At 44.6% G+C, this 13,659-nt stretch overlaps 1 protein-coding gene across 4 annotated transcripts in view; it reads left to right on the top strand.

Moving 5' to 3' along the window:
* Nucleotides 1-13,659, top strand: part of SHROOM3 (shroom family member 3) — a 197,568-nt gene that overhangs the window by 24,724 nt on the left and 159,185 nt on the right. For 2 of the 4 annotated variants that reach the window (XM_033406495.2, XM_049709350.1), the window contains exon 1: nucleotides 4,807-5,096. The exons of the other annotated variants lie outside the window; for them this stretch is intronic. The gene's annotated coding sequence lies outside the window, so the exon portion shown is untranslated. Of the gene's footprint in view, nucleotides 1-4,806; nucleotides 5,097-13,659 lie in introns of those variants that run through there. 4 annotated transcript variants of the gene reach the window in all.

The raw sequence follows: 13,659 nt of genomic DNA, 5'->3' as shown, positions 1-13,659 counted from the left end.
GTGCTCTATGGAAAGAAAGTAGATCAGAGGCCAAGAGGCTGTTTCCATCTCCTCCATTCATAAAATTCTTTTTTTTTTTTTTTTTTTTTTGCGGCACGCGGGCCTCTCCCTGTTGTGGCCTCTCCTGTTGCGGAGCACAGGCTCCGGACGCGCAGGCTCAGCGGCCATGGCTCACGGGCCCAGCCTCTCCGCGGCATGTGGGATCTTCCCGGTCCTGGGCACGAACCCGTGTCCCCTGCATCGGCAGGCAGACTCTCAACCACTGTGCCACCAGGGAAGCCCCATAAAATTCTTTTAATTCCTCCTGGGAGTATTGAGGACAAACTTTTTTGTTGGGGGGATATGGGAAGTGCCTATATTATTTATTTATTTATTTTTATTGAAGTGTAGTTGATTTACAATGTTGTGTTAATTTCTGCTGTACAGCAAAGTGATTCAGTTATACGTATGTATACAGTCTTTTTTTTAATATAAATTTATTTATCTATTTATTTTTGGCTGCATTGAGTCTTCATTGCTGCACGCGGGCTTTCTCCAGTTGCGGCGAGCGGGGGCTACTCTTCGTTGCGGTGCACAGGCGTCTCATTGCGGTGGCTTCTCTTGTTGTGGAGCACGGGCTCCAGGCACACGGCCTTCAGTAGTTGTGGCACTTGGGCTCAGTAGTTGTGGCTCGCGGGCTCAGTAGTGGTGGCACACGGGCTTAGTCGCTCCACAGCATGTGGGATCTTCCCGGACCAGGGCTCGAACCCGTGTCCCCTGCATTGGCAGGTGGATTCTTAACCACTGTGCCACCAGGGAAGTCTGTATACATTCTTTTTTAATATTCTTTTCCATTATGGACTATCACAGGATATTGAGGACAAACTTTTAATTTTAAAAAACATACTCTGTGAAAGTACTTCGAGCTTCTGGAGTGTGCTATAAAAATACAGGCAAGTAAGTGCCCTACAGCAGCGGTCCCCAACCTTTTTGGCACCAGGGACTGGTTTTGTGGAAGACAATTTTTCCACGGACCAGGGTGGTGGTCGTGGGCAGGATGGTTCAGGCACTAATGCAGGCGAGGGGGAGCGATGGGGAGCGCCAGACTTCGCCGCTCGCCCTCCACTCACCTCCTGCTGTGGGGCCCGGTTAGGAACCGGGCTGGGGGTTGGGGACCCCTGCTCTACAGGCATCCAAGTCTACCTTACACAGTGGACGTGTAACTTACAACTGCTGGAGAACAGTGCAACTGTTTTGCACAGACACAGACACAAAGAAATTGAAAGTAAGTAAGGGAACCACATTTTCTTCATTATTTAGTGAGGCTTTCCCTCCATAGACCCCCATCTCTAACCACAAACAAGCACCCTACAAGGACATGTGCAAATCATTAAGGACAAATATCATGGAAGTCTGGTGTTCTGAAATCAAGGCCATCTATCTTGGTCTGCAGTTTATCAACAGAGTAAAATGAAACTCTCCTGCCTGTGGGTGTTTAAAAGGTGATCAGAAGGAAACAGGATGTGCCTGAGTAGATGCGCTACTAGCTTTTAGAGAAAAGGAAAAAGAAAAACTCCACGTTTCTTCAAAAGCTCGTCTAGTATATTCTTTTTTTTCTCTTCACCACAGATATTAGTACTGGGAAGAAACTTAGTGATGTTCTAGATTAGTGAGGACTTGAGCCCAGAGACTATAAGTGACTCGTTCACAGTCACTTAGCAGGTCAGTGGCAGAATCAGAAGGAAGCCTGGCCCACCACCTCCTGGGCCAGCGCTGTGGGTTCCACAGCTCTGCTTCCAGATTAGATCGTCAGTGCTTCTTCAAACATGGATTGAGTAACCGTCTGCAGCTGATGGCCAAAGAAGCTAGGAGGTAATAAACGAGAAATCTAAGGTGTCAGTGAAAGTGTTCCAGATTCTTAGTAGAAATCTGAAGTAGAGCAAGCAGGAAATAGAAGATGGGGCTGAGGGCAGGGTTTGGGGGGCAGCGTGGCAAGGAGAGTCTCTCTTCCACATGAAGGGGTTGCGGGGTGCTGCATATTCCAGTGTGAAGAACTTTCCATGCGCCAAAATAACCATTGCTGACTCTGAAGGGCAGTGCTTCCAGACTTAAGGACCCAGGCTTCACTGTCCTTCTGCCCATGCGTGGCCACTGCACTACCAAAGGGTGATGGGGACACGCCGTGGGATGTCACTTGAGGTCCTGGTGAAGGTGGCAGAGTGACTGTGCTGATACCACCACTATGAGGTAATAGTTGAGGTCTTCCCCTGGGCCGGGCACTGTGCTAAGTGCTTTGCTTACGTCATCATGTTCTGTCCTCACACCAGATAGGTTCTGTTATTAGTCCCATTTCAGAGGAGAGAAAACTGAGGCTTGGAGAAATTTAGTTATCAGCTCAGGGTCACAAAGCTAGTGAATGCCAAAGTCAGAATTCAAATTGTCCTTCGTAGAGGGCAGTGGTTCAAAGCATGGCCTCTGGGGTCAGATTGCCAGCTTGGGAATCCCCCCCTCCGATGCTTGCTAGCTGTGAGGTGTTCAATACATTCCTCAGCCTCCCCAAGCCTCCCTTTCCTCAGCTCTAAAGTTGTAACAATAATTATAGTATTTACCTTATAGAATTGTGGCGATTAGAGAATGTAACATAGTAACTGCGTATTGACACATAGTTAATTAGTATTTGTATAGTAGATAACTAGTTCAGCTACAGGTTGGATCACATGAACTTGCTATTGTAGTCGACCAAAAATTGTCAAATATTGACAATTTCATGTGGTTCAATCTAATACTACATAGGCATTCACTCTTTGTAAACATAACAATGACTTTCTTATTCATCTCATAATTTGTGAAAGGACAGGTGATTTGATTGCTTCAATACAATTTTTTTTCTATACCTGCCTGCTCATTTTAGTTTCTCTGAAGAACCACATAAAGATATCTTTTCTTCTAATGTAACATAGCACCCATGAGAACATACACAGTGATATAGTTCCTGGAGCCACTAATCCCTTGAGGATGTTGTCATAGGGAGCTCGGACGGGAGTAGATATAAAGCGAGCTTAGATTGCACAGAGCTGGACTAGGAAATGACTGGTGAAATGAAGAGGGGGTAGACGCCTGGCTCCTTTAAACCGGTGGTCATGTCCCGCTGGTTGAAGGAATGGCATTCCCATACTAGATGGCTGGTTGTGATAACCAGATATCAAGCAGAACCATTTGTCACTGTGCACTGTGGAAACCAGCCTCTGGTCAGCGGCAGGAGGTTGTTAAATCTGACACATTCAAAATGAATTTTGTGGCCCGGCTGCCCTTGAACTCTGGTTTGGTGGGAGTAACCTGTGATGGAAGGACACGCAACTCAGTTGTGGTGTGTGGGAAGGCGATAGGGTGGGAGAGGAAAGCACAAAGCTGGGACAAGAATTTTGCCTTCCCCAAGGAAAGAAGGCTACTTCTGATAGAATGCATCCAGGATGCAAGATCCAGTGGAGGTTCCTCTTTTGAAAGAGGGTTCTCTGCCCCCCCACCCCCGACCACCACTGTTCCTATCCCACACTTGCCTCAATTGTGTTTCCTTAGATTTCATATTATAGGCATAGAGATAGCTCTGGAATTCAAGGGGAGCATTCTGGAGAGACAGCGTTGCTAGTCAACACAGGGACAATCTCTAAATACAATTAGTTTCACCTTTGAAATGTACTAACATCCTCAAGGATGTTTCAGACTTTCTTGGTGTCTGGAATGGAAATTACTACTGTGTTTAGAGTATAATGCCCCCTGTGATGTCAGAATTTTGCTGTGTGTGTGTGTGTGTGTGTGTGTGTGTGTACGTGCTCCCTTTCCTTCTTTCCACATCTTAAAAAATTAATCTGGAAGTCTTTCAAAGCTTCTATAGCAAGGAGGTTTACAGATTATGCGTGGATCCCGTGATCTGTTTTTTTCCCACCGTGGCAGCCGTAAACTAATGAAAATGCATTCGCATACCCACGAATTGAGACACACTTGGAATTGCTTTCTTTCTGTGTGCCCTATTGCTTTTCTCTCTGTGTGTGTGTCTGTGGTTACTGTTAAGCTGACCCCTACAGTCTGGGGCAAATGCCAAAACTTGAAGAAAGCACTGCTTCTCCATACAGCTGCAAAGGCCTGCCGTTTCAGAGGCTCAGATGATAGTTGTAAGTGAAATTCCTTTAACACAGTCGCAGTTCAGAAAACCTGTCAGGATTCCATGCGCAAAGGTGAGCTGCGTGGCACTCCACTGGGCTGAATTTTCAAATGCAGTGTCTTGTTGTTGTTTTGTTTTGTTTTTTTACAAGCACTACTTTTATAAATTTTTGTGTCTGTGGGGGTGGTTATAATATTGAACGTGATCGCTGGAAACAATGACTGTAGAAAGTTTGTCCTTTTTGAGTCTCCCTCCCCTCCTCCTAGTTTCTGTGAGAAACTGTTGCTTGCAAAAACCATAGCTAATTAAAAATTGAACTTATTCAGCTGCACAGAAGCCCTAGTGGGGACCAGCAAGGGGAGGGAGGAATAGCAGGCAGGGGAGCCCCATGAGTGAAGCTGCCAGCGCCATTCATTCTGTTGTCCTTCGCTTCGATTTAACCGTCATCACGGTGCATCGAGTTTTTGTGAGTCAAAGGACCCTAGAGCGACCTTTGGCAGGAGAGGGCTTACCCGTTGCCACGGGCTCTGCTTGCAACAGGCTGACGAGCAGCTTCTGCAGAGCGCACGGGGCTGCGTGCCCACGGCCACTCTCGGGTTCTGGCCGCGTGTACTTCCCCTTCCATCAGGGGGCCCGCTGCTGTCAGGCCGGCCGGCCGGCGATTGGTTGGGAGGAGGGCAGTAATCCGAACTGCCTTTTGTACTTGGCTAATCAGGGCAGCCGTCTGACTGCAGGTTCGGAGCGGAGGTGCCTGGGTGGTGTCTGACACCTGTGTCTTAGCCCTCGCCTTCCGGGTCTGCTTCCCGGGGATTCTTTCCGGGCCGGAATCGTGCCTCTGTGCCACCTGCCCCAAGCCACTGAGGCCCCTCGGCGGCCGGCTTGGCCCAGTGTCATGCTGGACAGAGTCGTCCAACAGATAGCTGAGGTCAGTGGAAATGCCGGCTTAGACTTCCTTAAGGTAAGTCCTTTTGAAACCAGGTATTTCTCGACGTGATTTCTATGTATACCTCGACAGAAATGCCAGTATCAGGAAGGTAAACTAAAGAGAGGCGAGGAAGTTGTTTTAGTTTAGGCCTTTATGATGAAATTCCTAAGTGATTTGGCTGTCAGATGTGCCGGCAAAATGACACCAAGGCAGAAATAAAGATGTAGATGGAGAGAGGGGTACTTGACAAATCACTGTGCACTCCTTCCTATTTGATGAGAAGCTCGAGTGATGAAAAGAAACTTTTCATCGAGGCCAACAAATATATATGTTGGGCCATAGGCTCCTTCCAACCGTGGATTTACTAATTCTAATTACTGCTTATTTTTAAAGCTATCTTTAACTTTTTCCTCTTGTGATGGGAAAGCAGTTTTTCTTTTTGAGGTTTGCTCAGCAAGGGGGAGTCCGCAGCAGGGGTTTGACTGTACTGCTCGGCTCACTTTTCTCCACCCTTATGTTCCAGAGAAAGTCAGATCCTAGAGGGAAGCACCTATTTGAGCAACAGTGAGACTCTTAGGAATATTAAGCCATGATTCCGGTTAAGCTTAAGCTCTACTCTGATTTCATTTTATGTGCTTTTAAGTGGATTGACGAATACTTCGGGGACCTCCTGTTGGATTGCTGTGAGCATACTTTCATTCTAGGGTTCAGGAATCCAAGGTTGGTAGAAAGACTAGTGGTTCAGACTAATGCTTACACTCTTGCCTGTTTGTCGTGACAGGGAGGAAACGATTTTTATTTTTTTAATGAAAACTTTCTCTAAATGGGTTAAGGTCCATTTCTAAATCCAAAGACGTTCTGAGACTACTTTTCCCACCATATTCCAAAGATAGTAGGAAGGTGTTCCCCAGTTCTGAATGATTCTATTTAAGTGGTAAACAGTAATAGGACAGAGATGGTGAAAAACAGGGATAAGCATTCAGAAACCACATGCTCGCGATCTATGTTAAGCATCCTGAAGTATGTTTTTTTCTTCCATTATTTATAGCCAGTTGGAAATCTCCATCTTTCTCAGCTGTGAACTAACTCTTCTTTATAAAGACATTTTCCTGTAATAAGATCAACGTATTAATACTAAATATAAATAGTAAAAATGACTGCTCTGATGAATAGAAGCATCAGAAATGACATTGCCCATGGGGTGAAATGTGATCATCACACAAGTCTACAGAAATCATTTAAAATATAATGTGTGTGCAAATAGTACAGGTGGCTGGCGATAATTGAAAAATTAGATCCGTTGGTAGGTAGATACTAAGTGAATTTATACATGTTAAGGGAGTTAAAGGAGAAATGAATGTTGGAAAGCTAAACAAATATTGAATATTTAGCATTGATTTAAATTTCAAAATTCTACCTTTGCTTATGAATTACAACCGAGAGAGTGTATAAATCAAAGATGATTTCCTGAGTTAAGGATAAGTCATTGTTATATATGAAGGGATAAATTCCATCTCAGCCCTAATCACTATCTTAAAAAAAAATCACAGTCCATAAAAACCTCAGTGTCCTAAAAAGGTACAGAAAGGAAGAGAGAGCTAGTTGAAAAACCTCTATCTCTAGTTAAAAAGGAAATAAAGTCACGACAAGCGCACATTTCATATTGAGTGTAGAAAACCCCGTACCTATCTGCAGAGTACAAGGGGACCCACAAATGTGTAATTTAACACAATTGTTAATAACTAATACACGCGTGCGCACACACACATTTCATCCCGAGAACAGTATCATTAGAGTTAGACTGAGACAGGGGGATAAGTATCTTATATTTATTTTTTTCCCCAGAGTCTCCTTTCTGGAACTGTGGAATGCCTGCCAGGCTCCCTCGTCTGCGGCAGGCGTGGTGGCGGTCCCCCTGGTGTCGTGGGTAGCACACAATGGGACACAATAGAGCGCACTCAGCCTTGCCCTCCCAGACACACAGTGTGTGCCCCATTGGCTCTGCTTGAAAGGGTCAGCTATGCAAATGAAGCCGTGCACGTCAGACACTGCCCTCCCCTTACCTCTCCCTCTCTTTTCTCCTCCCTCAAGACAGATTCCAGCCTTTGCCCCAGACTTTTCTGACTGGCGGATGGAGGGTAGGGGTGCTGTGAGCTCAGCAGCTGAACAACTGGGTAAAATGTCCCTTTGCTGGATGTGCTTCCGCAGCCCTAGACAAATGGAAAAGGAAGCAGCTTCCTCATCTCCACACTATAGATAGCTTCATTAAAATGTCCCTGGTTAATAGGAAAAAGTGGGCGCTCCTTGTTAGGCCACACCTCTCAAAGGCACGTTTTGTTTTATTTTGGGTTTTAATTGCTTCCAGCAACCCTAATGTTCGTATTTTGGAGAAGGGAGGGAAGTTTTACGTCAGAACGAACGGGTGATTTTAGAAGGCAGGAACCTAAGTAGTCTCAAGTCATTTTGCTTCTAGTTGCACAGATTGGATTAAAAAACAAACGTCAAATGATGGTGGCAGTGACCTATCATCTGATATCATGGGGAGAAAAGCACAGATGAACGTCTGTGAACTGAAACTGGTAGGATTGCTCCGATGGCCTGTCAAGTGATCCAGTGAGTTCTGGCGTCAGACACTTAAGTAGGACTTTGCTCGTACACTCCGGGCCTGGTTTTGCAGAGACAACTCAGGGGATGGAATTTAAATGAGCCCCACCTTGAAAAGCTATGGCTGTTCTAGAATCACTTGTTTTTTTCCAAGTCCCGAAGCTCCTTAGTGACCGATAAAGCTGCCGGTAGACCTTTTCCACCAAATCCCCGTGGTCAGCAATCCGGACCAGCCCTCCAGGGGTGGTGGTCCCTGCAGTTAGACCCCAATGTGCCCGTCTCCAAGTTCCTCCCTTATCTTTTCCCTGGCAGCACTGGAGACTGGTCCTGTGAACCTGATATTTACACAGTGATTTCACAGTTGTTTCTTACTCATGGTTCATCAATTCCTCTATCTGATGCATGTAGGTCAGTATCATTATCCCAGTCTGGAAGAGGGAGAGAAGTGATGATGTGGAATGATTTGTCCAACAGCATCAAGAAGTTAGTGAGAAAGTAGAATCTGACATGCCTTGCTTTTCTCCTTTCTTTTCCGTCTTCCTGTCAAAAGAGAAATCAGGAATTCTTAAACCTCTTCCTCAGCAACTCTGGGCACTAAAAAGGCTTCAGTCCAAAACTCTGCTGCTCTCAACTGGATCACTGTAACAGGAAGGGCTCAGAAGCTTACAGACAATGAAATGAATTGGGTATGGATTGCGTGTGCATGTGTGTGTGTGTGTGTGCGCGCACGTGTTTGCATGGCTGCACACACACGTGCGCCCCACCCCCACCCCGCTCACCAGAAGGACTCAAAACCCCAGGGGTGTGTTGGTAAAGTTTGTCCAAAGCCTCATCTGAGGAGGAGGCAACATCTGTGCTATGGCCTTTTCCTAGCGAGGCCTGATCATTCACTTATAACAAATCTCAACCCAGGCCCCATGGCCAGGGAGGCCAGGCCAGGAGCTGCGGGTGAGCTAGTCTGAAGGCGGCTGGCCCGCATTCGCCTCCGAAAGTATTTCAGGAATGTTAATGGTATGCCTGAGTGGAGGGCTTCAGAGCCCGGAGCTGGGGCTGAGAACTGCTCTGTGGCCATCTGTTGAGGCCCAGGAAGTCTCATAGCAACAGCTTCTCAAGAATGGTGCCTTTTTTTTTTTTTTTTAATTAAAATTAACTAACACAAAACCAAAAACTGCTCCACTGCTCAGGAAGAATCAGGACAGGGTTCGGATTCTTTCTACAGAGTGATGAGCTTTTAAGGAAGAAAAGCCCCCCCACATCCTTAATTCCTGTTCTTTAAATGAGCAATTTGTAACTTGGTTTGAGGTCTTAATTTTTTTTCCCCCTGGGGTAGAATTCTCTTTTGGAAAAGCGTAGAGGTGAAAACAAGTTTCCAAAGCTGTGGAGAAATCACTGGCAGAATTCTGGTTAAGAAAAAAGTGGTCAGAGTTTTGAGATTTTCCTGGTATTTGTTGCTCTTAGTGATCCTGTCAGCAGCTGCCTTCTTTTTCCCTCTGTAATAATGTGAGCTTTAGAAACCTGGATGTTTAGTTAGTGAAATGAACTTCAGACAAAGATGTTGCTTTTACTGTGACGATGTCTGGGCTCCACTGTGAGTCGCTCAAATCTGTGTAAGAGCAGACCCTGGAAAAAGAGAGAGGCCAAGTATTAATAATATTTGTATCTTTTAATTTTTCAGTTGATGGGGCACTAAGTTAGCCATTTATAGTAACTGAGTTCCTTCCTCAGGATAGAAGATCCTGTAAAATGGTAAACACCTGAAGCCTGACCAGCAGCTGAGAGTACAGGGATGGGTACTCTAGATGGAGACAAAAGAATCGTATTCTGTTCTAAATTCTACCCCATACCGAGCTATTTTAGGAAGGCGCACAACCTGTTAAAGCGTAGTTCCTCATGTGCAAATTGGATTTCTGCATTATTAGGAAGGTTAAATATAATCACACAAAAGGAACTGGGGAAATGGCCCTCGAATCTGAGTGACATCTATAAAGGAGTGTTATAAGCTGTCATCCTTGCTGTTCTTGGGAAACATCTTCCCATCTTCCTGGGAAATGTTTTCATGAGAATATATATGCATATACAGACACACACAAATTGTTATATATTTAAATATTTATATTTTCATTTAAAAAACTGAAGAGGATAAAAATATATATCCTCAAATCTCATCAAATAAAGTTTTCCTGTAGAGTCAAAAAATATTCTGACAAGTGATTGTTCCAACACGTATATAATTCTTGAATATAGTACACATGTGGAATATATCTTTACATTTTTTTATTTATTTATTTTTTTTGCGGTACGCGGGCCTCTCACTGTTGTGGCCTCTCCCGTTGCGGAGCACAGGCTCCAGACGCGCAGGCTCAGCGGCCATGGCTCACGGGCCCAGCCGCTCCGCGGCATGTGGGATCTTCCCGGACCGGGGCACGAACCCGTGTCCCCTGCATCGGCAGGCGGACTCTCAACCACTGTGCCACCAGGGAAGCCCTACATTTTTGATTGCTAGTGTTTCTTGGAAATATTATTCAGAATGAATGTATTGCCCCCAATGGTTAAAAATAATGTCACCAACTCTTGGGAAAAGTATGTATACTCCGAGTTTGGTTTCTGGTACGTGGGATCCTAATGAAGTCTTTCTATGAAAAGCATGACCACTTACCCTCTCGGTCCCTATTTCCTTATGTGTAAAATTTAACCAGTAAGTATTTATGGAGTGCCCACCACATGCCAGCTGTGTTTCTACGTGCTGGGTTTAGGGTTGTGAACAAAAGTAGACAAAAATCCTTGCATACATTCTGGTCAAGGGAGACAGATAACAACCCCCCAAATAAGTCAATTGCGTTGTAGGTTATAAAATGATAACTGCTATGGAAAAACCTAAAGCAGGGAATATTGCAATTTTCTAAAGGGTGGTGAGAGAAGGCCCCTTGAGGAAGGTGATGAAGGAAGACTCAGTAAGATTTGAAGGAGGTGGGAGACTGAGCCTTGGGGTAAGCTGTGGAAGAGGCTAGAAGCAGAGAGAACAGCAAGTGCAGAGGCCCTGGGGACAGTGTAGGTGGCACGTGTGAGGAAGAGCCAGGTGAGTGCAGCGGGGTCAAAGGTCAGGGCCCTCTGGGCCATTGGAAGGCATTTGACATTTACTCTGAATGAACCCTATGAGAACTTACTTCGCAGAGCTGTTGCAAAGTTTAAATGAAATAATTTGTTTGAAGCCTTTAGTATAGTGCCTCCCACATAAAAAATCTTCTATAAATAACTGTTAGCCATTGTTCATTTCTTTATTATTACCACTACCTAGGATTTAAAGATAGGACGATGTGAGCATACAGAAGAAGGTTTTGTTCTGATTAAAGCTGATTGTTCATATGAGAATTAAACTCCCAACCTTGGCCCCTTAGCTATTCAATTCTATCACCTAAGAAGGTCCCAATTCTATACCTTCAAACATACAAGGGAAAAGCTTACTTTTTAAAATCTGGCCTTGTTTAAGCTACACCATTGTCTCTATTAGGAAAGTATGAAGTCCATACTCTCTAGGGACAGGTGTATTTTGATACATTTGGTTTAAGTTTCAGCTATAAATGTCCTGTTGAATTCCACTGAATTCACATGCTATCACAATGTACTCATGTTTGAGTTTTGATACGGATCCCCTTCTCCAGGCCACAGGATCCCAGGTGGGGAGGAATCTATTGCAGATATAATGAAAACAAGGAATCCATGTCTTCTCCTTCTCTCCTGAGCACAGAAGCAAGATTGGTTTTCCTGGGTATTTCGAGACCCCTCTTTCAAAATGATCTTCTTGGACACCCCTCTGAGTCTCCTCCTTTGAACTTGAAGGATTTTGGTAGGAACTCATGTCAAGTAGTGACTAGCTCAGAAACTAGGAGAGAGATTAAAGCATCCTTTAATGCTTGCTCTTCTCCAAGCATTTGAAGACATCATTTGCAATCAGGGTTATCTTATCCCTGCTCCAGAACCAGGAAAAGTGGTCTGGGGACAACAAAAGGAAGTGCTTGATGATAACTAGAGATTATCAATAAAGGGAAAGGCTAAGTAAAAGCGTGCACCCTCGTCAATGGAAATCTTCCAGTAGAGGCTGGGCAACCAGTGGGCAGAGGGGTCATCAAACATTTGGACGACAGCTTGGCTTCTAAGATCTCTTCCAGATTTGTGGTTCTACTTTCTTCCAAGATATGCTTATGGAAAACTAAATTCTTCAGGGAAAGCCCACCTTAAATTTTCTTTAACCGACATCTTAAATTGGGGATTCTGAGAGCAAGAAACAACTGATTGTAGAAGCTCTGTTTCATTTAGGGGGGTGGTCAGATGGGTCATCCTCCTGCAATGGTGACCCTGGTCCTGGTGCCTGGGGCCCCAATTCTCCCAACACTGACTGTGCTGTGCTCCGTGTTAGCAGATTCCAAGATCAGCGTGTTGTCATATTGCCCCTACTTGCTGTGAAGTTGCTTAGTCACGATCAGTGGGTGGAATAGACTATAGCTCGCTTTTCCTTTTGAGCAGATACTTGAATGTATTTACGTTCTAAATGATTAATAACAATGCTCTCCTAAAAAGCCTACTGACAAGGCTACAATTTTAATCCCAATTTAACAGGTTATTAAACAATTGAGATACCAGTTCAGTAACTAATCCAAGGTCATATGGTGAAAGAGCTGGAATTTGAACCCAGGCAGTCGGCCAGCAGGATGTCCCCGTAAACTGCTGTGTCTAGTCCTGTGAACCTATTTCATTTGTGGTAGCTCTCCTGTTGATCTAGAGACAAAATGATCTGGCATATCATTACACTTTATTGCCCTCTGTGAGGGCAAAGAATGAAAACTGTTGATACCCCGTGCCTAGCATAGTGCCTGGGGCAGGGCAGATACTCAAATATTTGTTGAATGAATGAGGAAGTAAGGGTGTGACATGAATAAACAGTAGTAAGGCCATAGAAATGCCTTCTTAATCTCACAGAGCCACAGAGATATATGTGAATGCAGGATGTCACAATGCAAAAACTTTGAGAAGTTAAAAACCAGGTAAAATTACAGGTGAGGATATAATGGGGCAGTGTCAACATCTTCCTCTCTTATTAAGTGCTCATTAACATTCTATATAATTAACAAGTCCTATCACACTAGAAATAGTACCCCTAAAAGATCCCAGACTAACACTGGCCACATGACAACTGGGGAAGGAGCGAACCAGGGAACCATGAATCCCACCAAGTCAGGATTTTAAAATGGGATTTGGACTCAGTGCATTTAACAAACGGACACTGAGATTCACAGGCTTATTAAGGAACTGAGAAAGGAAGCCTGAGTTTGGCCAATGCCAGGGCCTGAGAGAACATTTGGGTGCAGTAAAAGTAAACCAACTCAGACCAGCTCAAATAAAAAGAGGGTTCTTTGAAAGAGTAGGAGGGAAGCTTGAGGAATCCAACTGCAGCAAGCCAGGAACACTTCCAAGTTTAACCTAATGATTAAGTCGGAAGGAGTCAGAAGTGTGAGTGAATTCCCACCTTGGCATTGCTGTGTTTGTGACCTTGGATAAATTCCTCCATGTTTCTGGACCTTGTTTTACCCATCTGAAAAGTAGGGAATAAGGAAAGTATCTACTTTGTTGGGTTGTTGTGTAGATTAAATGAGGTAATACATATAAAGCCCTTGGAACACTGCCTGACACATAGCAAGAGGTCCGGAACCACCAACCTTAGCAAGTAGGCAGCTATTCACTTTCTCCTTGGACTACATAGTCCCTCATTTCAGTTGACTTTGAGCATTGGTTCCATTACTCTCCCTGTAGACTGGCTTCCTGAAGGACGTCGTTCCAGGGTTAATTGAATGGCATAGTGATGTCATCAAGGCTCCAGGTTTATCTATTTCCATCCTACCATCCTTTGCATGATGATTTTAATCTTCAGATTTGTCCCTCATGATTACAAGATGGCTGCTGCAACTCCAGGCATCATGTCTTCGAACAACTTTGTCTA

Source organism: Orcinus orca, chromosome 4 (genome assembly GCF_937001465.1).
Source record: "Orcinus orca chromosome 4, mOrcOrc1.1, whole genome shotgun sequence".
Lineage (NCBI taxonomy): Eukaryota > Metazoa > Chordata > Mammalia > Artiodactyla > Delphinidae > Orcinus > Orcinus orca.
Note: the sequence above shows the minus strand (reverse complement) of the source record. Positions and strands in the feature narration are given on the sequence as shown.